This window comes from Dermochelys coriacea, chromosome 3 (genome assembly GCF_009764565.3).
Source record: "Dermochelys coriacea isolate rDerCor1 chromosome 3, rDerCor1.pri.v4, whole genome shotgun sequence".
Classification (NCBI taxonomy): domain Eukaryota; kingdom Metazoa; phylum Chordata; order Testudines; family Dermochelyidae; genus Dermochelys; species Dermochelys coriacea.
In genome coordinates this window covers 139440321-139465880 of record NC_050070.1, presented here as the reverse complement: position 1 = coordinate 139465880, position 25560 = coordinate 139440321, and the positions used below count along the sequence as shown (strand labels likewise).

The following is a 25560-nucleotide window of genomic DNA, read 5'->3' as shown; positions in this document are numbered from 1 at the left end:
AGTATGGACTCACTGGTCCTTCCTCCATGAGATCACGGTGTTTTGGTAGCTCATATTCCTTGTCAGTGTCTTTGCCTAAGGTTGCCCGGCGGTTCCGGTCAGCACTGCTGACTGGGTTGTTAAGTCTGGTTGGCGGTGCTGTGGGTCTAAGGCAGGCTAGTCCCTACCTGTCCTGGCTCCGCGCTGTGCCGGGAAGCAGCCAGCAAGTCTGGCTCCTAGGCAGGGGGGCCATAGAGCTCCATGTGTGGTCCCCGCCCCCAAGCAATGGCTCTGCACTCCCATTGGCCAGGAACCACGGCCAATGAGAGCTGGGGGGGGTGCCTGTGGGCGATAGCAGCACACGGAGCTTGCTGGCTGCCCTGCCTAGGAGCCGGACCTGCTGGAACCTGCCTTAGCCCTGCTGCACCGCTGACCGGGAGCCACCTGAGGTAAGCCCGTGCCCCAAATCCCTTTCCCAGCCCTAAGCCCCCCCCAACCCAGAGCCACCTCCTGCACCCCAAACTCCTCATCCCCAGATCCACCCCAGAGCCTGCACCCCCCCAGCTGGAGACCTCACCCCACCCCACCCACCCACACCCCGCTCCAGCCAGAGCCCCCTTCCGCACTCTGAACCCCTCATGGAGCACAGCATGGAGTACCCTCCTGCACCCAAAATCCCTCATCCCTGGCCCCACACCAGAGCCCACACCACCAGTTGGAGCCCTCCCTCTCCACCTGTACTCCAACCCCCTGCACCCGCCTGGAGCCCCCTCCTGCACCCTGAACTCTTCATTTCTGGCCCCACCACGAAGCTTCACCCCCTCCCGTACCCCAAACCCCTGAGCCAGCCTGGTGAAAATGAGCATGCAAGTGGGGGTGGAGAGAGGGAGCCACAGAAGATGGGGGGGATTGAGTGAGTGGGGGGTGGGGCCTTGGAGAAGGGGCGGGTAAGGGTGTTAGGTTTTATAGAGTAGAAAGTTGGCAACCCTACCTTTATCTCAGCCTCTTCCTGGGCTCCCAGTGTATCAGCCCCACTCTCTCTAAGCCTCTTCCACCAGCTCACTTAGCACTGTCCTTCATGGAGGCTTCTTGCCACTTCCTGCCACCCAGCTGGTTCTGCTGCAGGAGAGGTTTTTCCCCACTACCATGGCAGGGCTGTCCTGCTTCCTGGAGACCTCTCCACCAGCACTACAGAGGCTTGGGTGGATTAACTTTTTGCCACACCTTCCCAGCTGTGTTGGGTTCCCTGTTGCAGGGCTACCTTCCTTCTGGGAAGCTCTGTCTACCAGCAGTCTCCCTCAGCTCCCTGACTCCAACCCGATTCCTCTCACTGATGGAGCATCAGAGATCTCCTCTCCTTACTGGTCAGGCCCTAACTGACTAGGTTCACCCTTGTAGCTCTTCCCTCCAGGACTGACACTTTCTGCAGCTGTAGCGGCCATACGGCTGATTGTGCCCACAGGCTCTTATTAACCTCTTCAGGCCTAGTGTGAACTTGGTACACCCCATCACAAGGCACAAGATCAATAGAATTCCATGTACCCTTTGCTGCTTTGCACACTCATTACCTGTACCCTTTACACTCTTACTGGCCAATGACAGTCATGCCAAGTGACGTGCCAAAGGACACGCAGTAGATTATTTCAAGAGCTAAGAACAGAACCCAAGAGTCCTGACTCCTAGTCCAAAGCTCGATAAATTAGACAACATTGCCTCTGAGAGAAACAAAATACTTAAATATATTTGTGCTATCTTCATTGGCTTTATTTAGTAATTAAGATGTTAGTGTTGATTATTTATATCTTGTTTATAAGGTGCAGAATTGTGAGAGTTGTTTTCAAACAATATTATAGTCATTAAGAAACAGTAAAACACATTCTGTTTTATAAATCAATTAAAAATTAGGTCAAACGTGTGCAATTTCTGCCTTAATAAATATGGATTTTTGGGAGGAGTTGGGGGGGGGGAGAGAAGTGTATAACTAGCTGTGTTTCTAATCAAGACTTTATATATTCCTGAAATCTCAGTCTTCTGCTACAGCTGTTTGGCCCAGCAAGAACAAGATCTACCTGTTATGTGGTGCTTTTCATCAATAGACCAGTAAGCACTTTACAATGGCGGTTAGTATCATTACCCCATTTTACAGATGTGGAAACTGAGACACAGGGAGGAACAGTGATTGGCCCAAGGCTACCCAGCTATCGAGTGGCAGAACCAGTAAAATAATGAACCTAGGTCTCTTGAGTCCCACTCCAGTGTTCTACCCATTAGGCCACAAAGTCCTTCAATGATTTGTGCTTTTTCCTGGAAGTCCTACTGCTGTTTTGGGGCCCTCAGCTGAACACCATCTATCCGTCTTCTGGAAGCCTTACAATTTCACCTGCAAGGCAGGTGAATTCCACTGAACAACATTGAGTTTATGTAAAATGGAGGCTCCCTCCTGGAAAACAGATTATAGGTCTACCCAAACCTGAACATCCTTACTCAGATGAATAAGGGTTTGCAGGATGGCAGACTCTTGTATTTCTAAAGACTTCTATCAGTGTTGTATAGGACTGTTTTATCTAAACACACACTAAATGGAATCATCCAAAGGGGCAGCTTCCCTTACATGGAGCCTTCATATGAAAGAGCCATGTTGTTAAATCAACAGCTGTGAATTCTGTACAGACCTAGGGTGCAGATTTGTTTATTTTCTTTGATGCAGTGTTGCAGCTCCTTTGACTGGAGCAATGCCTTTGGTGTCCCAACAGAAGTATTGCCCCGGAGTGCTATTCTTCATTATCAATCCCCTGAGCTAATTAGTCCCCCAAACAATTCCCCAATGTTTATAACTAGCAGTTGCTGTTAAACTAGTGGTATATATATTTTTGAACTAAACTGTGGTCTCTTTAGAGCTATCAGCCTATAAGCCTCACTCAACTGAATGGGATAGTAACTTGAATGGGATTTGGGCCAGGAAAAGGGCTGTAAGACACGAGTAAAACTGCTTGATTTTCCCCCCCTTTTTTTTATTTCTAGTCTTAGTTATCCTTTATAGAAGATACAAAATGGAAGCTCTAAGAACAATTGCAATACAATTTATTTATATCTTGTTTATATATATATTTTTTACTTTTCAACTTGTTTTCCAAACCACACCTTGCCTAAAACAAAAGCAGCAGGTAGTTTGACCTACATCTTCTCTTCCTCTCCTCCCCCTCCTTCCTTCCTCCCCCCCGCCCTGCCCCGTTAATCTGTCACCTTACAAATAGAAAATATAACATGGAAGTTTCCTATTGACATATGCACAGTGTTTCAATGGATGGTTTATATATCTACTCATCAATCCCTGTCCATACATTTCATTTAACTTTCTCAATTCAATTAGTATTCAAAAGTGCTCCTTTGCTTGTACTTTGAACTACCAATAACTAAGCTCTTTCTGAAAAAAATCTTATCCTCCCTCCATACATAGAACTAACAAGTTTCAGCCCATAAAGACTCCGATCCTCACTTCAGCAATGTATACATATTCTAGATGATAATTCATATTTAGGAGTAAAGCAAAAGGCACAAAAATAGTCAAGCTACATTTTCTTTCCAGTCAAAGCATTCCTAAACTTCATAGTCAAAATATTTGCCTGAAGTACTGTATACAGGGTATGGTTCACAGAACATGCACACCTTGTTACAGAAGACTGGGATAAATAGCACCATAACTTGTTATATTGTTTATAATTATTATATAGCTCTGATGCAAAAGAATAAGGACAAATCTGATGTAAATATACACATATAAATACAACAGAATACATTTCTCAAGATTGTGTCTTATTTCCATTAGAGTCTCAGTACTTACAGAACTGACAAAAGACTTATCTTCACAATAACTGATGTAGAGTCCTTTCCATCTGCCATTCACTTAGGGCCTGTGATTGAATATTTTAGATGTTGAAGTTAAGACTTTGTGTAATCCTGTCTTCTTTCATCCTTGCAGTAGTCAAAAGGAAAAATCAAAAACCTCAACACTCCTATGGGCTCGGTGAATTGAATGGCACCACTGCTTGGCTCCCTGCCTGAAATTAATTGGAGAAATATTGCAGGCTATGCTTTTACCACCAACTGCCAAGAAGCATTTGGATAATACTGCTTTACAAAAAGGAAAAGGAAGATTTTCTTTCACTCTATCTGTAACTCTATCTTTATTACACTATAGTGTCAAGCAAACCAGAGGTAACTCCCCAATATCTCCCCAATATCAGAGCAAAGGTTTTGTTCTTGCCTATATTTCCTTTAAATATTGCAATTCAGAGTGACTCTGAAAATGGGATTCCATGTTTACCATCTCCCAGCAATTTCTGTATCAAAAATGCTCAGATTATAAAAAAATAGTTTTGTCTGCTTTAAAAAAAAAACAAAAAAACACCACCATCCCTGCAGCCCCAACTTGATGACTGAAAGTCAAACTGGATTCTTCTCTTTTTGTGTATCATCAACAGTAATCAGACTTCCGTAGGGCTAATTTGGTCCTCAGTGACACTTGTAAAACCCTATTCTATTCAGTGGCTTGACATAGGCATAACTGATCTGAATATCAGCATTCTGTTGATGATGCACAACAAGGACAAGAACACAGCTTTCTTTCCCTGTGCTATATTGGTTTTGGAGGTCTAATCAGAGAGAGAAAAAACAAGGAACAGTAACATGTATTTACATCACTGAAGAGTGAAAGTCACTCCTCTGCAGAACTCAGCACAAGGCCTATGCACTACTTACAACCTCAGAAACAGGGTTTAAGTGGAACTTGTATGATACACAATGGGTTTGCACTAGTTTTCTGTACAGGAATGAATTCTGCCTTAAAATAAGTAGATGTGACTGAACACACACATCTGTTGAGTTACAAGGCAATAGGAAATGGATATGATGGTGAAGGAAGAGGATATGGCAGAAAATGGGGTGGAAATAATGGAGGAGAAAAAGTGAGATGGAAGTAGCACAGGTAAAGATGATGGGCAAAGAGGTGGCAAAACGAAAAGAACTGATTTGAGAAGGAAGTAGCAGAGTAGAGTTGAAAGAGGCAGCAGATGTGCAGTTGTCAGAAGAGGAGGAAGTGTCAAATGAGGAAATGGCCAGGTAAGCAGAACACAAGGAAACAAAAGAAGTGATGGACAATGTCATAGGAGATGGCGGAAGAGGTTGAAGCAATACTTGTAGAGAAGAACATAGCAGAACAGGATGCAGAAAAGAGGGATTTCCTTGCTTGCTGTGCTTTGCTAATACCACTATGATGTGCCTCAATCTATGGTACATCTAAAGTCCACTGGGTGCTGGAGAGGATGGCCAGAAAACTTTTCTGCATCAGATTATGGCAGAGCAGAGACACTCTGAGCTCTCACCACATCAGTATCCCTAATCCATGCAAATGTTCTGGAGGTTGACAAATGTGAAGATGCCAATGCCAGTCTTCTCCTGCAGTCACCACTTATCTCCAGTCAAAATAAAAAGCCTGTTCGTGATAGCAAAGCAGCCTCATACATGTATAGTATAGATACAGTTCAGCAGACCGTTCACTTGATCTAATTCTTTCTTCAGTATGAGGAGTCTTTAGGCCACCAAGATGGAGCTTCTCTTTGCATTGAATCTGACATCAATCAGGCAAATATAAGTTTGGTCTTGGACAGAATAATTTTTTCAGCATATCCCTCAAATTCCAGTGATAGATCTACAGATAGTAGGGCTCACTGGACAGATGTAATCCTTCCAGGGAGCAGGATTTATCAGGGCTAACACATTCAAAAGGGATCTCAAACTACAATTCCTATGAGGCACCAGAGCAGCTCAGGCAGAAGCAGAAATTAGAGTTGATCCCACACAAACATTTCTATTTGGAAATGATCCATTTCACTTACAAATGTCCAAATTAAATGTTTTGACATTCCCAAATTTATTTTTTGGAACTTTTCTATCCTGCAAGAAGTTTTCCTATTTCAACTTTTCATCCCAAATTGTGTCAAACAGAAATTCCATTTTTAGATCAGCTCTGAGAGCAATAGGAAACATTTGGCTCATCCATAACGGTGACTTTTCCTGGCATCCAGGAGGAATATGCAGTCAGTGTCTCACTTTAGTTCAAACCCCAGTAGCCCATATACTGAAGTAGAGTGAATGCATGAATGAAGAGGAGGGGAGTGAACCTCGAGAATCAACAGGGATGGACCGGGAGTGGGCGAACATATCTGAAAGCAAGATATTAGGCTGGTTTTGTGGAAGTGGCTCATAGTGGTGGCCAGCTTGTGGAGGTTAGGTGAGAGCCACTTCCAGGGGTCCTCCTCTGTACATGGATCTTTGCAAAACAATCTGCATATATTTTTGATAAGGGTTTCACTATGTGAGGGAGATCTCAGGAATGCCCAGTGGACACGGCACTTCTACCCAATAAGTGATTGCCACAAGCAATATATCAAGACAAACACCACAACAATATCTGTCACAATAGGCTTAGAGCACCCCAAATCGTGATTACATTCAATTTGAAGTGATGCTGATCAGCAGCGTCCCACTTCCGATGGCCAGTCTTCCACAGGTCATTGACAACAGCTCTCAGTAATTAAGTCTCTCACATCATCTTTTTCTCTGGTCTCTCAGCATCTCTCCTATCTCACAGAGTCTCTTGTCTTTTTCTCACTTACAAAGCTCTCTTCTCTCCCTGAGCTTCTCACCTCACTCTTCTCTCCTGCGTTCTGCTTTCCCTCATACCCGCTTTCTCACTCTTATTCAAACCTTCTGGATCTCTCTCTACACCTAGTCTCACTGGTAATCCCTGACACACACACTTGTTTTTCTCACTTTGGCTTATATCTTTGTCAGAACTTTTGATGTGCAGACCAGTATTGCAACATAGTATTTAGTGTACCCAGCCTTATGATAACTGCCTCACCATCGCTTGTTATTTTTCCCACCCATTTTATTCCTGCATGCTCCCCCGACCATCAGCTAATGCTGGAATGGTACCTCAGTGACGTGTTTACTTAACACAAAATGGCAGCAGGATTTTAAAATGGATTAACTCTTGTTCTTTGCCATCAGTACCAACATTTACGAGCTTATAACTGCTCCTAGCTTTACAGTTTATGCTGACAAGGTATAATGGACATATTAACTCAGAGGTGGGGGGCTGAAAAAGGGACTGTATGGGAAATAAAGGGGCACTGAGTTTGGGACTATAGGGCATTGCTCTCTGTGACCAACTGCTCTTTCAGATGTAAATATAATTTTAATTAACTTTGAAAAGCTATGAAAATTTGTGGTGCTTTTGAACATGACAAGTGTTTACTTTCGTTTTGTGTTCAGGATGAATAGTAACCCTAGATGCACCTCAGCAAGAAAAGTGATTCCCAACATATTTTATTTGTATATATTGGTAAAGCACAATAATAATAAAATTGTAGAAGCCCATTTATAAGCCCGTTCCTAAACACTGGTGAGCAATTACTCCCATGAGTAACTTCACTGACTTCTCGGTGCTCACTCATGTGATTAAGGATATCACAGTCTGGCCCTACATGGTTTGTTGCTCCATTTCTCCTTTGTCTTCCCTCCCTTCCAACCCATAGTATAACAAACAAACAAAAACCAAAATATGCCCGCTGAAGTGTTTCTACATTATTTTGCAACCAATGCTACAATAATGAGCACTTCAATACTTTGATTATGGGTGCTGTAGAAAGGCAGCTACATTTTAGTAAAGCTTGGCCTTTATACAAAAATCTGGATATTTTTTCCAGTAATGCACAATTTACTGTGGTGTTTTGCGATATTAAGTTAGCCTGTGAAAGGGAAATGGTTACCAACCCGCAAATCACTCTTTTTGGACTGTGCATGCAAACAGACACCATTTTAAACAAACAAAACAGAAACAAACCACATTTCTTGCACCACAGTGCTTGATTTCACCACAGTATTTGCAGTATGTAATATATTTAGAATGTAGCTATCATATTAATAGGGTTCCCAATTGTCCTGAATTTCAGGGTTGTCCCCTTTTCATGCTCAATGTCTTTATCCTGAGTTAATCTTGTTGGGGTGTCAACATGTCCCCAGTTCCTGAAGTTTAACATTTTGAGGAAATAAGTAACAAAAGTCACCAGTTACATTAAGTCTTTGCACAGGGTAAAATATAGAGGGCTGTCTCTGTTAAAGCAGCAATTGACATCAAGATGCTTAGGATCACACAAGGCTTTGGCTGAAGAGGATAAGTTTGTAGGTGGTCCTTAGTCTATGTGTTGTAATTTTTAGTTTATGGGAAAGGTGCCCAGAGCACTGAATTGGCACTGGTACATGTATTTTAGAAAATTAAATAAATCCGAGTTTATTCAGCATTTGACAACTTTTTTTTTTGAGCTGGTCTCCCCTTTCTTCAGTCTGTCTTAAAACCAGTGCTCTGAAGATCCCCCGGTTCAGCACTTGCCTCCTGACCTCCTCCTACACTGCTCTCTGTGCTGGTTCCCCTTGCTGCTAGTGTTGGGTTTAGAGTGGGCCATCACTCCCTGATTCAGTGCACCACGTGGTGCACTGAATTGGAAAGAAAGTTAGGTGCATGTGCATTTGCAAGCCATTATGGGATATTGCATACACAGACACAGCCTTGATGACACCAGTGAAGCAAAGAGCATGAGATGAAAAAATACATTGTCTGAAATTTGCATATAGTGTGCTTGAAATTTGCACCCTCCACAATCCCCCCCCAGCCCCGTCAGCCTGCTCCACTCTTATAAGTCATTCAGGTCCTGATCCCTGAAATCTGCAAGCTCTTCCACTGACCCCAGTCATCCTCTTCACTCCAAGTCTCATATTCCTCCCCTGGTTGTTATTCTTCTCCTCCTCAGCAGCTGCTCAGGCTGCTGCTGCAATGTGGCACTTTCAGTGGCTGCTCAGTAGTCCTTCCACTGCTTCCTCTGACCCCTTCGTGGAGGAAGGAGGAAGAAGCTGAAGCCTGATTGACTGATCCAGGAAAGAAAGGTGGAGTCACAGCAACTGGCCTTACTCAGCCTCTTACCTGGCTAAAATCTAGCGAATCAACAGCGATGGACCGGGAGTGGGAGAACATATCTGAAAGCAAGATATTAGGCTGGTTTTGTGGAAGTGGCTCATAGTGGTGGCCAGCTTGTATTCTGTGGAGGTTAGGTGAGAGCCACTTCCAGGGGTCCTCCTCTGTACATGGATCTTTGCAAAACAATCTGCATATATTTTCGATAAGTGTCAAAAACTTGTGGTTTTCTGTCAGTATCAATTGATTTAAAGATCTGCATGTCTGATTTTCATTTTGATATCTTTGAGCCCTTATGAGAAACTCCTACAGAATTTAAGGGGAACTGTAGTGATACCTGGGGCCTACTAGGCCTACACTAGTTGTGACCCTAACTTTGGAAGGAGAGTGGATAGAAGTTTATGAAATGGTCCTGTGACCCATAAAGACAAGTGTTGATGGGGAAAGGAGAAGTCCTACTCAGTAGTTACATAAAATTGTTCTTAAAAACCTATACAAGTGAAAAACAAAGACTGAATTCATTCAAACAAAAAGACTTAACTCATATGACTCAAAGACTATATTGAGATAATATCCAATAAACAAGAAGTTCAGGACAGGAAATCAATGGATCAAAATTGGAGGGTCAGAAATTAGGGCTAATTGGGGGACAAAATAATAAAGAGATGAGCTATTCCACCAATCACTCCTGATCTGGGTCCTCAAAATTAAAATACATGCTTGATGGGGTGGGGGCATTAGCAGATGCTGGCTGACTGAAAGACATGAGAACAGGAAGGAGTGAGCTTCCTCAGTATAGCTGCCATCCTCACCATCTCCAGCGAGGCAGGAATCTACCATGACACCGTTGAGCCTGCACCATCCTGATCCTGAGAACTGACCTGACCAGACTGGGCCAGAAAGATAACATTGCCACTTCCACCAGCTTTGGCTGAATCCCCAAAACAACATGATATATGAGACTTTGGTTCCTGCCACCATTTCACCTCTTCCCCTCCCCTTGTGTCCTTTCCCTCCCCACTTTATTTCTTTTCTTTCCTATCCCTCTCCTTTTGCCTGCTGTTTAAGAAGTCTGGCTTAGCCAGCCAAGACTGTATATTTTGCAATATTTCCATAAACCTCTGACCAGAAAGAGGCTGCTAAAAGCAATGCCCTAAAATATCCAATGGTGGTACAAGTTTTGGCAGTCTTGGAGTGGCTGATAAGATTGCATTCTGTTTTTGTGTTTTTCGAGCAGTGAGACTGCAAGTGAAAGTTAACACCAAAGACAGAAACTATCTTTGCAGTTCTTTTCTCTTCCCTTTTGTTTGTCTTGTAGGAAATGGGATTGGACTTTAACAACAACAGCTTCAGCCCATCTCAGCTAACTATTGTTTTCCCTTCCCTCCAAAAGAACAATTGTTACCATCTTTAATACTAGCTAAAAGACTGTAAGACAGGGGTTTTTCCTTCTAAAATGCTCTACAAATCAAGGGGAAAGGATGGACAATATTTTACATATCAAATGCTTTAACTATTTTTCCTTCTTTTTCTGTATCATTAGAAGGTTAAGAGGATTTTTAATAATGTTCTCTATGGTATTAAACATGCCAAGGTCTATGTACTCCAAAACCCAAACAGTTTAAAACTTCATGTTTTACAGTGACAGGGTCATGTTAACATTTTTGGGCCCATTTATTCCATCAAAATAAATATAAAAGAATGAAACTAAGCTTTTATAGTAAGTTAGTACATTTCTATACTGTATGAGTGATTTCTGTAGCATTTGATAGAAAACAATATCATCTCTATGGGGTTTTAAAGCCATCCTATAGAGTTGTATTGCAGTATATTTAAGTTGTATTCCATGGTCCAAAAAAAAAAAACAAAAACAAAAGGGGTTTGGGTTTTTTTTTTTTGGGTTACAGGGCTATTGGAGAGAACAGTTTGATAGATTGTCTTACCTCTCCTTGCTCCCAGTTGTGCATCTGCCTCAATTTTGATGATCAGTTCATTGTCACCCCTGCTGGTCTTCCTTCTCCCTGTACTGACACATCCCTGAAGTGATTCAACGCTCCAGCTAAAATCACGAGAGTCTACCCTTTCCAGAATTCCCAGGACAATCCCAACAAACAGTTCTTCACACCATTACCTCATACTTGCTTTCCTAAGGCTAAACGAGATTCACCCTTTCCTGTGGCTCACTAGTCCTCACATTTCTAGGGCACAGCAGTCCCTTCTCACAGGGGTATCAGCTTGCCCTTCTCCTGTATGGCTAAGTTGTAAGGGAATTTCTACACCACTTCCTCCAGGCAGCACTGTAGGTGAATCCAAGCACTGGGTTCAAGTCCAATGACTATGTAGCAAGCAGAGAAAATCCACTCACTCAGACCCCTTGCTTCCTCTCTAATATTACCAGCCATACACGTTAAAAAAACATGTGTTAGACCCAACAGTCTGTGATTTTTTAAAAAATAAAGATTGGGTCTTTTTATTTACGTGCTTTCTGTTCTTTGAGCCCTTATGGTGCACTTGGGTCACATTTTCAAGTTTTTCTCCCGACAGCCATAAAAGATATGAGTTCTGGGTGGGTTGTTTGTTTGTTTTAAAGATCACATAACTATCTCTAGGAGCTGGGTTTTCAGTCAAATATTAAATACCACAAGACAGATTTTTTTAAAAAATCACACTGGTTGGTACTACTGTACCTCCCTGGACCACCTCATATCTCAGCCTGTGACTGTTTCCACAGCCCCTTCCTGGACTCTGTGTCTGGCCTCTCTCTTGAGCCACTATAAGTAGCTTGGCCCAGACCTTCCTAGCTTAGCTTTTAAGCCCTACTCACTGCACCCTGATCACATCTGATTCAGCTACTTGCTTCCTATAGATCTTTCTAGCCTTTCCTCACCCTGAATATCCCACAAGACTGCATCTTATTGAGCCCCAGGCTTTCTTTATACAGTCTTGGCTGGTCACCTGACCCCAACCCTCAGTCATATGACTTTCCCACTCTTTGGCTAGTGACCCCTAATTGTAAAAGGGCTGCCTGACACTGTTAAGATGATATTGAGCAAATTATTCAAAAACTCAATACAAGCTTAGTATAAAGAAAAGGAGTACTTGTGGCACCTTAGAGACTAACAAATTTAAAGGTAAAAAGATAAAAAATCCATTACAATCTACATACCACACAGACTATGCTGACAGCTTGTGCCACACACTCTCAAAGAAACTGCGGGTTTTTTTTTTTTAAATTTGTTAGTCTCTAAGGTGCCACAAGTACTCCTTTTCTTTTTGCGAATACAGACTAACACGGCTGCTACTCTGAAACCTGTCATTTTAACATATAGCTCCTTCTATAAACTATCCATTCAACCTTACCTCTAACCCAATGACCAGGGAAAATAGAGATATAGCAACATATAACTTCTTTTAAGATATGATTTACTTTTTGTATTTCTTAGGAAAAAAGGAACAACTTTTAACATAATTCTCCTTTTATGTATGCTGGCGTTAAGGCTATGTAGTAGTTTGTATATGCTGGAAACATGTCAAACATTGTTCTTTTTTCTTTAGAAAAAAGTGAATGCATATCTTAAAAGAAGGACATATACTTTTAACATTTGTGTCCTTCTTGTATGTATGTGTGAGTTAAGGATGAATGGTAGTTCATGAAGTCTTGAGTGTGAACAATATGTTGTGGCAGAATGGCAATAGGTAAGAAATCAGTTATATATTGGTAAGACAGAGAAAAAAGAAGTTTGGTTGCTGACCATAATTGTTTATTGCATAGATTATCAGTATTTGAAGAAAATATTATTCATGTACAAGACAGTGATCTTAACTAACATTAAACAATTTTTTTCTGTATGACAAATGTAATTTTCAGTTATCTGAATCAGAACTGTTTTACAAAGGGAGAGAGATTTTTCTTTAAAACATCATTTAACAACAAATACATTTCAAAACCATGTACCTGAAACTTTTTTTTTTCTCTATATGAGTGTAGTTTTAAAGGAAGCTCAGTGTAAAGGAGGATTTACCTTTTTGTTTTTCTAGAAATAAGTTGAAATAGACTAGTATTTTCAACCACTATCCTTATTGGTCTAAACCTGATTCAAACTCCAAATATCACCATTTCAGCATATTTCTAACTCTTAACAATGAATACCTCTGTCATTACCCTGAGAAGACAGTATTTATGCCAGGTGAAGGCATGTGAATAAGTTCACATAATATGGGAGCACACATGTATAGTTTACACTGTAAAAGTCTCTAAAAAATGATCATATACTGCCATCTAGTACCTACTACATAGCACTGCAGAAACATGATCATATTGAATTGGGATCCAGCGTATCTCTAACCTAATACTCAACAACATTCTTCACTAGTTCTTACTGCAGAGGTAAAGTTCATAGTCTCTCTCTTACTGATCTGTTACCCTATATTTTAAAATTATAGCCAATTTTGCTTTAGATTTAAACAGCCCAGATATTTCTGAATGGTGTTTAAATTAATTAATGTGGTACCTGGAACATATGCTATTTAAGCAGGGTATAAAGTGATCAATATTTTCAAGTGGTGAATTTTTAAAAATGATGGTCAGAGAAAATTAAATTAAAGACATAAAACTGAGCTATATTTCAACAATATCTGTGAATGTCCTTCGAACACAACAATGGCATAATGAATGTCTCAAGTAAGAAACAAAGTGTGATAAGTAACATGCATAAAAGCCCCAGTTCAACAAAGAACCTAAGCACATACCTAACTTTAAGCGTGTGTGTCAGAGAAATAAATGGGACAAGATTAATCACTCTGTGAAGTGGTTAGCTGGACTGGAGTAGCATGTCCAGTTTTAATGTAAATATGTAAGTAGCAATAGTGTTTTTCTTCACCTCTGTTTTTGTGTGTTTACCTTTGCAGGGTTGGCAACTCTCACCATATTATCACAAGTCTTGTGATATTTATTGTTTTTCTTTAAGTCCCCACTATCATGTAGTTATATGGGAATCTCACCTTTCATGTGTTTAAAAAAATAATACATTTTAACCCTTCTGGTTGCAGAGGGAAGCTTGAAACCACAAGCCCTAAAGGCTCAAAAATCAGTGCAGATAGTAAGACCCAAAACATATTATTTTAACAAGGTTGTGATTTTTATATGCAGAGCTATCATAGCTGTGTTGGTCCCCGGATATTAGAGAGACAAGGTGGGTGAGGTAATATCTTTTATTGAACCAACTTCTATTGGTGAGAGAAACAAACTTTCAAACTTCACAGAACGAAAAGGAGTACTTGTGGCACGTTAGAGACTAACAAATTTATTAGAGCATAAGCTTTCGTGAGCTACAGCTCACTTCATCGGATGCATTTGGTGGAAAATACAGATGGGAGATTGATATACACACACAGAGAACATGAAACAATGGGCTTATCATACACACTGTAAGGAGAGTGATCACTTAAGATAAGCCATCACCAGCAGGGGGGGGGGGCGGAACAGTGGGGGGTGGGGTGGGGGGGAGAAATAACATGGGGAAATAGTTTTACTTTGTGTAATGATTCATCCATTCCCAGTCTCTATTCAAGCCTAAATTAATTGTATCAAGTTTGCAAATTAATTCCAATGCAGCAGTCTCTCCTTGGAGTCTGTTTTTGAAGCTTTTTTGTTGAAGGATAGCCACTGTTAGGTCTGTAATCGAGTGACCAGAGAGATTGAAGTGTTCTCCAACTGGTTTTTGAATGTTATAATTCTTGACGTCTGATTTGTGTCCATTCATTCTTTTACGTAGAGACTATCCAGTTTGACCAATGTACATGGCAGAGGGGCATTGCTGGCACATGATGGCATATATCACATTGGTAGATGCGCAGGTGAACAAGCCTCTGATAGTGTGGCTGATGTGATTAGGCCCTACGATGGTGTCCCCTGAATAGATATGTGGACAGAGTTGGCAACGGGCTTTGTTGCAAGGATAGGTTAAACTATTTCCCCATGGTATGTCTCCCCCCTACCCCACCCCCCACTGTTCCTCAGATATTCTTGTTAACTGCTGGAAATAGCCTACCTTGCTTGTCACCATGAAAGGTTTTCCTCCTTTCCCCCCCCGCTGCTGGTGATGGCTTATCTTAAGTGATCACTCTCCTTACAGTGTGTATGATAAGCCCATTGTTTCATGTTCTCTGTGTGTTTATATCAATCTCCCCTCTGTATTTTCCACCAAATGCATCCGATGAAGTGAGCTGTAGCTCACGAAAGCTTATGCTCTAATAAATTTGTTAGTCTCTAAGGTGCCACGAGTACTCCTTTTCTTTTTGCGAATACAGACTAACAGGGCTGCTACTCTGAAAACTGCACAGAGTGTCACAGTGAAATACAGGATTGAAGAGATAGTTTTGCCTAAGTAGTTAGCACATATTAAGGGACAGATCAAGGTGAAGTGGCCTGTTAACATCCCTGTAGTCAAAGGACAAAAAAGGAGGGTTAATGGATTACAGATTGTTGTAATAAGCCATAAATCCAGCATCTTCATAGAGATTGCGATTTGTATTATTTAGTAAAGTTATGAATTTAAGCTCCCAGGCTTGTCTTTTGAAGGTTTGTGCAAGTTTCCTTTGAGGACAAAAACTGATAGGTTAGATATAGAGTGATTGCTTTGTGAAAAGTCTTCACTCACAGGTTGTAGGGTAGTTTTGTCTTTTTATCATTTTTCTGTGTGAATTCATTTGAGAGCATATTGATTATTGGCTTTCACCCACATAGTTTTTATTGGGCATTTAGTGCACTGGATGAGGAACTCCAGATGTTGTGATAAGCAAATGTAGGACCCATGGATCTTGAAAGTGTTGTGTGGGGGTGTTGATCATTGTAGGAGTGGAGATATGTTTGCAGGTTTTGTGTCTGTTGTTCTGGCAGGGTCTGGTACCATTTTGACTAGGTGTATCCTGGTCTGTGGGGAGGTTGCTTCTGATGATTAGATTGAAGAGGTTTTGGGGGTTTTTTGAAGGACAGAAGAGGGGGTTCAGGAAATATTTCTTTCAGGACGGAGTCCCCAGCGAGTATGGGTTGTAACTGTTTGATGATACCCCATATGGATTCCAGTTGTGGGATAGTAGTTGACAAGTAGGGGTGTGCAGTCAGAGGAAGATTTATTTCTGTATTGAAACAGGTTCTCTTGGGGTATTTGGGTGACCCATTCTATGATGTGATATATTTCTCTGGTGGAGTGTTCTTGTTTGGTGAAGGTGGTTTTGAGTGCATTAAGGTGTATATCCCGGACAGGGCCGGCTCTAGGATTTTTGCCACCCCAAGCAAAAAATTTGCCACCCCAAGATCCGAGAGCACAACTGACCAAGCAAAAAAAAAAAGGGCGGGGGTGGCATTGGCATTGTGCTGCTCCAAGCATGTGCTTCCTTTGCTGGTGCCTAGAGCCTGTCCTGATCCCGGACTTTCTCCTCAGAGGATATTCTGTTGTAACTCAGTGCCTGGTTGTAGATAACCGATTTCTTGGGGGTATTTATTGGATCTATGAAAGTAGGTGTGGTGAACCAAGGTTTTTTGTGTATAGTTGTCTGTAGAGTTCCATTATTGAAGCATATTATGGTGTCCAGGAAGTTGATGCTAGTGTGGGAGTGTTCCAGAGAGCGTATAATGGATGGATGGTGGTTGTTGACGTTGTTGTGGAAATCTATGAGGGAGTTTAAGACATCTGCCCAGAGGATGGATATATCATCTTAGGCATATCATCGGTTTCATGGTACATTTCTCCATACATTTTTCTTCAAGAGGTTGGTATATTAGGGAGCCATCCTAGTACCCAGGGCTGTTCCCATGGTTTGGACAAAGTGTTTGTTGTTGAATGTAAAATTATTATGGGTAAGGCTGAAATGGATGAGTTTGGTGATGGGTTTGGGGTGGCTATCTGAAGGTTGTCCATTGACTTGTAAATATTTGAGGGAGGCATCTATACCTTCATTGTGAGGGATGTTGGCGTATTGGGAGGTGACAATCATGGTGGCAAGGATGGTTTCTGAAGGAGGTTGTTAATGTTGTGGAGTTTGTGGAGGAAGTCAGTTGTGTTCTGGAGGAAGCTGGCCCTTTGTGTGGTCAGTGCTTTGCAGATGGTTTCTATGAGGCCAGATATTCCTTCAGCTGGATTACCGTGGCCAGATATAATGGGTCTGCCTGGGTTCCCTTGTTAGTGTATCTTGGGAAGCATATATATATATCCTGGGTTGCGTTCATGGAGAATGAGTTTATAGAGTTTGTCTTGGTGATGTTTGAGGAAGGATTTGGGTAAATTGTGCTATTGGGTCTTCTTTGAGTTCTTGATAGTAGTGGTGACAGGGAATTGTTGGTTGGCCTCTTTAATGTAGTGATCACAATTGATTTTTATGTCAGTCTCATAATTCTGGGGGTTCTAATACATGAGTTTTCAATGCTTTGAGCAAACAGTACTTCAATTGCTGTTATATTATCACCACACTTCAGTCTGCATCAAAACTCCTTCCCCAAACCAGAGTATGTGTAGGGTTATGTGCAGATTCACACAGCTGGGCAGAAGGATGTTTGTGGGTGGGTAAAGGTCTGGTTTATTTCTGATGGTGGAAGGTGTTGGAATTTGGAGGAGGAGGTGTGGGAAGGCTGGTATTCTGACTTAGACAAAGTTAAGGCTATGTGTATACTCTATGATGTACAGCGACAGTATGGTGAGATGTGTCTGAGGATAGAGGGTATGTACCAGGTGGACCAGCTGCTATTGTTAGCTAAGGTTGTTGGGTGTGCCTGCAGAGGTCAAAAAGTCACCCTTCAAATAGCAATGCAGGCTCTGAATGTTGTTCTGAACAGGGAGCTGCTTGCTGCATTTCTTAGGAGGCATTGGTCTCTGCTGTTAGGTAGATGTAAAGTTGTGAATATTTATATTTATTTGTTTAAATAATATAAAATTTAAAATTTGCATATTTAACATAAACTGTCCTTGTGCTAATGTACAAAACAGTTGGTGGCCTTAATTTTCCAGTTTCTTGCTGCTTAGGTTTTGTTAGATATGTTTACCCGGCAGAGTGTTTTTGTGTACAAATGAATATGAATAGTGTGCCATACTGGTAAATAATTTCTTCATTACAAATGATATTACAGTGTTGAATGCAGAAAGATGGAGAGAAAGTCCCTCACTCATTCGAATCGTTATCTGCAGTGCAGAGTGGGGGGGGGCGGGGGGGGAAAAGAAAACCAAAAGAAAGTGCCCCCCAAACTATGTGAAATCCTCAGCGCCTATGACAAGGTAGCTCTTATGCCTCCCAAAATGCCAGCAGCAGTAATACAGGCTGGTGCTGTCTCAGGCAGCACTGGCAAGCATTACTGAAAAATTATTGACATTTTCCATTTTTACCACTGTATTTTAACCAAAATGTCAATACAAATTGTGATCAAGATAATTTTTGAAATTTTTTGGAAACATTTGATTATTCAAAAGCCACATTTTCCTACTGAAAACTGAGATTTTGGTGGACAAAAATAATATTATGGAAAGTTTATTATGGATATAACATGGATTTCTGTGAAACAGAAACAACTTTAATATTTTTTTCAAAATGGTTTTTCCATTTTTCAATCCAGCTCCAATTCTTAAATTCGTCTCCCTAACTAAATTCTCCAGGGCATCTCTTTCCTTTGAAGATTTTGTATGTGTCAGATACAATTTGGCTACTATGTGCTGAGAGGATTACATTTTGATTTGTTAAGACTTCTGAGAGCATATAGATTTAAGAAGGGAAGCAAGACACACATTAGTGTATGTTGGCATACTTTGTATGGCCTTTTCTCAGATTTTATAAAGTGCCATATAAAAAAGGCACATTTTACCCAGAGCTCTGCTCCCTGTATGTAGAGACTCAGATCTGATGACTTCAGTGTCAAAAATAAATGTTTATTGATTTTTACTTGTTAACACTTAGCATCACAGAGCCAATACAGCTCTGGGAGAATGAGCTGTAGTTTGTGATGTTGCTTAAGGTCATACAATGTAAGAGGAAGAGCCAATAATTGGATTGAGGAATCTAGACTCTCAAGTCCTCTCTTTTACCCAAGACAGACCACTTCCTCATTTATATCACCATGAAGTGGTCACACCCTTTTTAAAAATCAAAGATGTAGTTGAATTTTCCCATTAATTATCAGCAGTGAAAAATCCAGTTTAGCTGTGGACCATATAACACAACAGTGAGAGTTGCAAGAGAGAGGGATAAACTAGAGAGGGATTCCACTGAGAGTCCCACTGGAAGAGAAAGGTGAAAGGAGCCCCTTTCTCAGCCATTCCTAGAGCTACTACACAGGAGGTTGACATAATACTGCAGCAGAACCAATGCTAGCAAAGCACAAGGGAAGTCACTATAATGGCCACAAAGGCTGAACACATGGGGCACCTCTTGACAGGTAGAAGGCATTGCACTATAAAGTGAGCAGTAACAACTACAACCTTTCTTAAGGTAGAAGTTGAAATTTGTCTAACAGTGTAGCAGAAGGCCCTGAGAATGTGCACAACCCACCACACCTGGTGGCATTGTGACTTTGCTTGCCCTCTTTGTGGTGAAGTGACTTTAGCCTGTGTCACTTGATTGGTGCACTTCCTCCTCCCCTTAATGTGACTAGCTCCAGGAGTCTTAACTGAGCCCATAGGGCCAAATTCTGTTCTCAGTTACATTGCTGAAACCCAAATGACTTCACAAGGGAGCAGGAGAGTAAATGGGTGCAGAATGTTCAATTTACTAAGTGTTCTTCTACCTAGTATGCTCTGCCACTGTGCATTACAGTGTATTGCAAAGACATATTTTTTATTATTATTATTAATGCCTGGCCAATTCTTTCTGTAAAGATCAATGAATTAAAGTGCATGGCTTGTTCATTAAACAAACACATATATTGATTTTCCCTTTAAAAATAACCCCTTCAGACTGAAAAAAAAATAGCTTCTCTGGCCAGGTCCTCACACATAAACACAGCTCACCCTTGTGGTTGGAAAATGGTGCAAAAGTCTTCTCTCCAAAACAGATTTCATCCCTTTTTGTTACAAACACCCTTACCTGCTCACACTGGTTAGTGGAGTTTTAATCATTGCCACCAGGCTGCTTACAGAGCAACTCTTAAGCATCTGTAATGGATTTCCCACATCGATATGACTTTTCCCTAGGCACATGCCATTTATTAAAGACAGCATGTAATTTTGCCATCATATTAAAACCTGTTCTGTTAATGCATGTGTAATGAGGTGGACAATGCCTTCTGGATATTGGTGTGTAGTCTTTAACAGACATAAATATGCAGATAGGAACAAGATGATATCAATGTCCTTTGCATCATCCAGCACAGGAGGAAGTTGTTTTCTTGCACACACTAAGAACATAACTTTTCAAATACAAATGACAAGTTTCTATGCTCTGGAGCAAACTCTTTTAAGATTGTTCCTTTAACTCTTCCACATGGACTGTTAACATTGGAAGGCTATTGTTCTGGGTGAATTCAATGTCCACAAACATAACAACAGTTGTGGGTGACATTGAGGTCTCCTGGCTGTCATGAGAACAATAGGATAGCCCAGGTGGTTTCTGCCTCTGCTCATATAGCTGGTCATAGTCTGGATCTTGTTATCAGACAGGGGCTAGAAATTGGGGGTGAATGAGATACACCTTTGTGACTATCTGACCTCTTTCAGTTTGGGGTCAGGATTGACCTTTGATCTGGTTGGGCAAGGGATCTATTTCATTGGTGTGCTATGGGGACTGATGGACCCAACTACAAAACATATTTCTGTAATGTACAATAGGTGTCCTACTCAGTTGATGACCTTGATGAGACATGCTGTGCTAGACACAGCCCCCTTAGATGTTTATTTTGGGGAGCAAGCTCCACAGGTAATTTAGACATGGCTTGGCTTTGAATTTGTGAGGTATGCTCCTTTGGCCTTTGTGTTTTTCTACTTTGAACTCCAGAAACATCCAGGTTACATAGAGACCAAATCAGGGACCCAGGGTGATACCAGTTGCATGCTCCAGATCGCCAAGTCCTAAATAGCTTCTCGAAGTAGGTTTGAGACTCCTGCTGTCATTTCACCATGTATGATTTTCTCTTCTATTCTCTTCTGTCCCTTCTGTCTAATCAGTTCCAAATCTGGCTGACTCAGAATGAGTCATCTCTATTGTCCCTTTGCTGTAATCAGTGTAACAGACTGACATAATATGAACAGCCCTGTCCTGATGTGAATCAGTGATACACTGGAGGATGCTCCCAGGAGACCCATGTTAAAATTCTGCTACTAAACTGAAAGGAGTGTTGAGATGATTTCTCTACATCTCACTTGGAATGTCCTTTTGATACTGTTAAATTAACCCTACTACATAGCACTTATAAATGCTTCAGCAGATCATATATTTTTCCTTTGGAACAGGCCATATTGCACCCAGTGGCAGATATCTTTTTTAAAAAAAAGTCTTAGAAAAGGATAACACCCTATTTCCCATGCGGTCCTACCCAACAACCGCCCCCCACCCCATTTCAAATCACACAGGTTGAATGAACACTGTTCTATACTAACAGCATACTCCATCTTTTTTTAAATGAATCCATTTCCAGCAAGTGGCACATAGCATGCTTTTGTTGATTGCTTCCTAGGGTATAGTTATGAGGAAGTTTTTCATTTTGTTTTTAAATTAATAGGAAAAAAATACCAGATTCCCTGATCCCTCGAACATCCCTTTCAGAAGAATATCCCCCCCACTGGTATATTGTATTTATTAAAGGCTAATGGGGAAAATTTGCGTGGGAGCCCCCATGAAAATATTCTAAGCCTAGCACTGTATGGAAGACACCCAAAGCAAGCCATCCAGATGTTGTCCACAGCTAGAGAAGCAGAGACTGCTAAACCTGTTGGTGTGTTAGGCCAGCAGCACCCAGAGAATGAAACAAGCTGCATAAAAAAGTTTCTGTTCTTTCTGATTCGCTCTCCTTCTTCTTGTGTCCTAAAAGCAGGAGTAATCTGATCCAGCAAAACTACTGAGTCAACATTCAATATAGAACAAGTTCTTTTTTCCCCACCTTACAATGGCATTTGTTGTTAGCAGAGGACTGCAAGTGAAAACCTTGTCTGAGAGACTTTGTGCGTGCAAATAGCAAGGAAAAGGCATTATTTTTTTTCCAGAAGGAATGTTCATTAAATTCTTTATTTTAATTTATTTTAATTGTAACTCTTCCATTTTTTATTTGTGTTTTTCAATCCATTTTGAAAAAGGCTTCTTGCATTTAACTCCTCATAACAGTCAGTGCAAAAGCACTTGCATTCCAAAATAGAGACCAACAAATTCAAAAGTTTTCAATTTTCAAAAACTGTGGGATTGTCATTGTTCTGGTCTTTCAACAGAACCCCCTTGGGGTATTGATGGGGTTGTATACTCACTCCAGGTCCAGTCTCTCAAGTGGGGGTATTCAGCAGCACTCAGCTGATGGGCTGAGATTCTGTCCACTTCGAAGTCCTTCTGGATGTGATGGGAGAAAATACAAACAGTGGGAAAATAGGAGTGAATAAAAAAGAATATATACAGTCAATTCCAGCCAGGCCACTGGCTTCTCTTTGTTCAGAGCAGCCTAGGGCAAGCTGCAGTCTGGCTCAACATCACGGATTCACTCACAGAAGAATATGGTAGAGCCCCCTTTGCCTCAGAGGGCTTCCTGCTTTTAGACAGGGGAGCAGACTCTGCTCTCTTCAAGGCCTCTCTCTAGAAGCTGGGAAGCTCAGCACTCTGCTCTCCTCATCCATTCTTGTCATGACTTGCAGGTGTGGTGGGGCAGGGCCACCCCAGTCCAGAGCAACTTGTTAACCCCTTCCTGCCTGGTGTGGGGTTTCTATACCCCACCACAGAGAGCCCAAAGTGTGAAACTCATGGTCCTGCTGAGCACCACAAATTCCAAATAAGGGGGGGATGTTGGGGCTCAGTACATCTGAAAATCAGAGTCCTACACATTTCAGTTTGGGCTCTCAAAAATGGAAGCTCTCAAATGAGTGGAAAATATTACCCTAACTCTAGCACTGTTGCAGTGCATGGGGGAAATGTTAACACTTCAAGAATCTCCTATTTATTTAATACGATGCATTAATTCAAAGATTGTGTGATGAGTGAATGGCACTGTAATGGGGCACACACTGTGTCCCTCCGGTTCAGTCCTTTACACCCTCTTCTCAGAGACACTGCAGGCTGGTGCAATACCCGATCACAAATAAAGAGCACAAGTCCCCACCACCAGTTTCCAACTATATACAGGCTTTTTACAACAGCTTGGCCTACCACAGGCCTGGTAAGCAACAGTCTAGGAGAATCCCACCTTCCTCTGAATCTGAGGGTATGTCTACACTGGAAAGTTTCTGCGCAACAAGTTATACCAATTTTATTAAAGCACTGGAATTAAACCACCGATGCATGTCCACACTGTGCTCCTTGTGATGGTGGAGTGCATCCATATTAGCAGCTCTTGCAATGGCAAAGACAGCAGTGCATTGTGGTAGCTATTCCACTGTGCAACTGGCCACAGGGTGCTTTGGGAAGGGTTTGCAACACCTCACGGGCAGGCACAGCGTCACACGACGCAGGTTTCCCAATCCCATTGTTCCATGGGCATCCTACTACATTGCCAGCTGCTTTTCACCTGAAGTGTGTGGGGGGAAGTGGGGCAGAGTGTGTGACAGGCAGTGTGTGTGTGTATGGAGGGGGAGGCGACACAGTGTGTTTTGGGGGACAGAGAGTGTGTCAGCATGCTGTCTTGTAAGTTCAGTCAGCATCAGGAAGCAACCAGTCCTGAGGCAGGGGGAGGGAGGAACCCCAACATCAGCCCCCGCCTCCCTCCCCAGCTTTCTGTACATCAATCTCTCTCTCTCTCTCTCTCTCTCTGACACACACACACACCTGCCTATGTGTTCAACAGCATGAGCATTTCACATTAATGGTTTGCTTTGTGTCCCGGAGCAGATCACACAAGGGCTATCAGAAACAGAGCTTTGAAAGGGGAAGGGCGCATGTCTCCAGGGCAGCCGAGTTCAAAACAGTGAGCAGAGCGGCCACTTGAGGGATTATGGGACAGCTCCGGAGGCCAACTGATTACTTTCTGCGCTGTAATGTGTTTACACTGCCAATACAGCATTGGACCCTCTGCGCTGAAAGGTTTACGACTCGCGTCGAGGTGGTTATTTTGCAATGCTGCAACTGAAGAGTTTCTGTGCACTAAGTGGCTAAGCAGTGTGTACACCTCGGGAGTTACCCTGCAGACAGCTGCTTTACTGCACAGTAACTTGCCAGTGTAGACGTAGACCCAGACTTAAGACCTAGACTTGGGGCCGGGGCCTGGGCCTCCTGGTCTCTGCTCCTGCCTTTGCTCTCACTTCCTCCCAGCCTTATAGCTCCTGCTAATGAGGCTGGCTGGTGTGATCAGTTACCAGGCAAGCATCAGACTATCTACCCAGCCCCAGTTCAATCCCCCTGATTGGGCCTGGAGTGGCAAGAGCTGATTAAGGCCTCTCTAGCAGCGCCGTGCCACAGTCATCAATCTCAAAAGAAATACATAGAAATACGTTTTCAGAAAGAGGGAGAAAACTCTTAGCCTTAATGGAAAAAATCCTCATTTCCATGATCTCATTAGTTTGAAGGTCAGGCTTACCTTGTTCGCCCTCTAAGAACCTCTTTACCTCAGTTGCCAAATTGAAGATGCTCTTCCACTAGCAAATTGGATGGTTTGTCCCTTCAGCCCTACAAGACAAACGAAAAGCCGTGCCCATCGAAGCTAAATAAAAGCACAAATCCCAAAAGGTTTTCCAAAAATAGTTTTTCGTTCTCCTTGGACCCCAGACCTCTTGCCAGGGCCTGCACAACTTTTCCCTTACCAACCTTTATCAGGGATTTGCAACAGTCTTTTGCCCCTCAGTTGCAGGAGAATCACAATGCTACCTCTGCATGGTGCTATAAGGAAGTCGCTGTCTTCCCTCTATTACAGCTGAGTTCCTAGGACCCTCGGCTATGAAACATCTGCCAATCCAAAACACAAACCCATCCTGCTTCACTTTTCTCTAGGCCCACTCACTATGACTTCCTGCCTCCTCTTAGGCAGTTTCCATAGTAGTGTCCCAGGTACCTTCAGATGCTCCACTTCTGGGTTCCTTCCCTAGCTCCTGCAGCAGGGAACCTCTGCTGCTTTTAGATCATACCCATATTCTTGGGAGAAGCCCTTCCCCTACAAATTTGTTGTTGTCCTCACTGAGGGGCAGGATCTGCCTTTTATTTCCTGCTTCCACCTTCACAGCAGGCCTGTTAAATAGACCTTTAGGAGGAGCAGCATTTTCCAGTGGCTAGGGCACTGGGCTGGGACACAGGAGACATGGGTTCATCTACTTTCTTGTTGTATGATGTTGGGCGAGCTATTTCACTCCTTTGTTCCTCAGATTCCACTTTTGTAAAATAGGGATGATGCAACTCACCCCCTTTGTGAAATGCTTGGAGAGGTACACATGAAAGATCTCTATGTAAGAGAGGTA

The 25560-nt window shown here is 42.1% G+C and overlaps 2 long non-coding RNA genes across 2 annotated transcripts in view; one reads left to right on the top strand and one right to left on the bottom strand.

Moving 5' to 3' along the window:
* Positions 1 to 20751, top strand: part of LOC122459427 — a 28921-nt gene extending 8170 nt beyond the window's left edge. Inside the window, exons 3-6 of the long non-coding RNA XR_006280129.1 lie at positions 2945 to 2959; positions 4956 to 4963; positions 14171 to 14172; positions 20742 to 20751. This is a non-coding gene — a long non-coding RNA (uncharacterized LOC122459427). The remainder of the gene's footprint in view (positions 1 to 2944; positions 2960 to 4955; positions 4964 to 14170; positions 14173 to 20741) is intronic.
* A 1422-nt stretch (positions 20752 to 22173) lies between these two features.
* Positions 22174 to 25260, bottom strand: LOC122459111. The gene is made up of 3 exons (XR_006279578.1): positions 25161 to 25260; positions 24690 to 24778; positions 22174 to 22519 (listed from the first exon to the last, which is right to left on the bottom strand). It is a non-coding gene; the product is annotated as an uncharacterized LOC122459111 (long non-coding RNA).
* Positions 25261 to 25560: the final 300 nt, after the last annotated feature.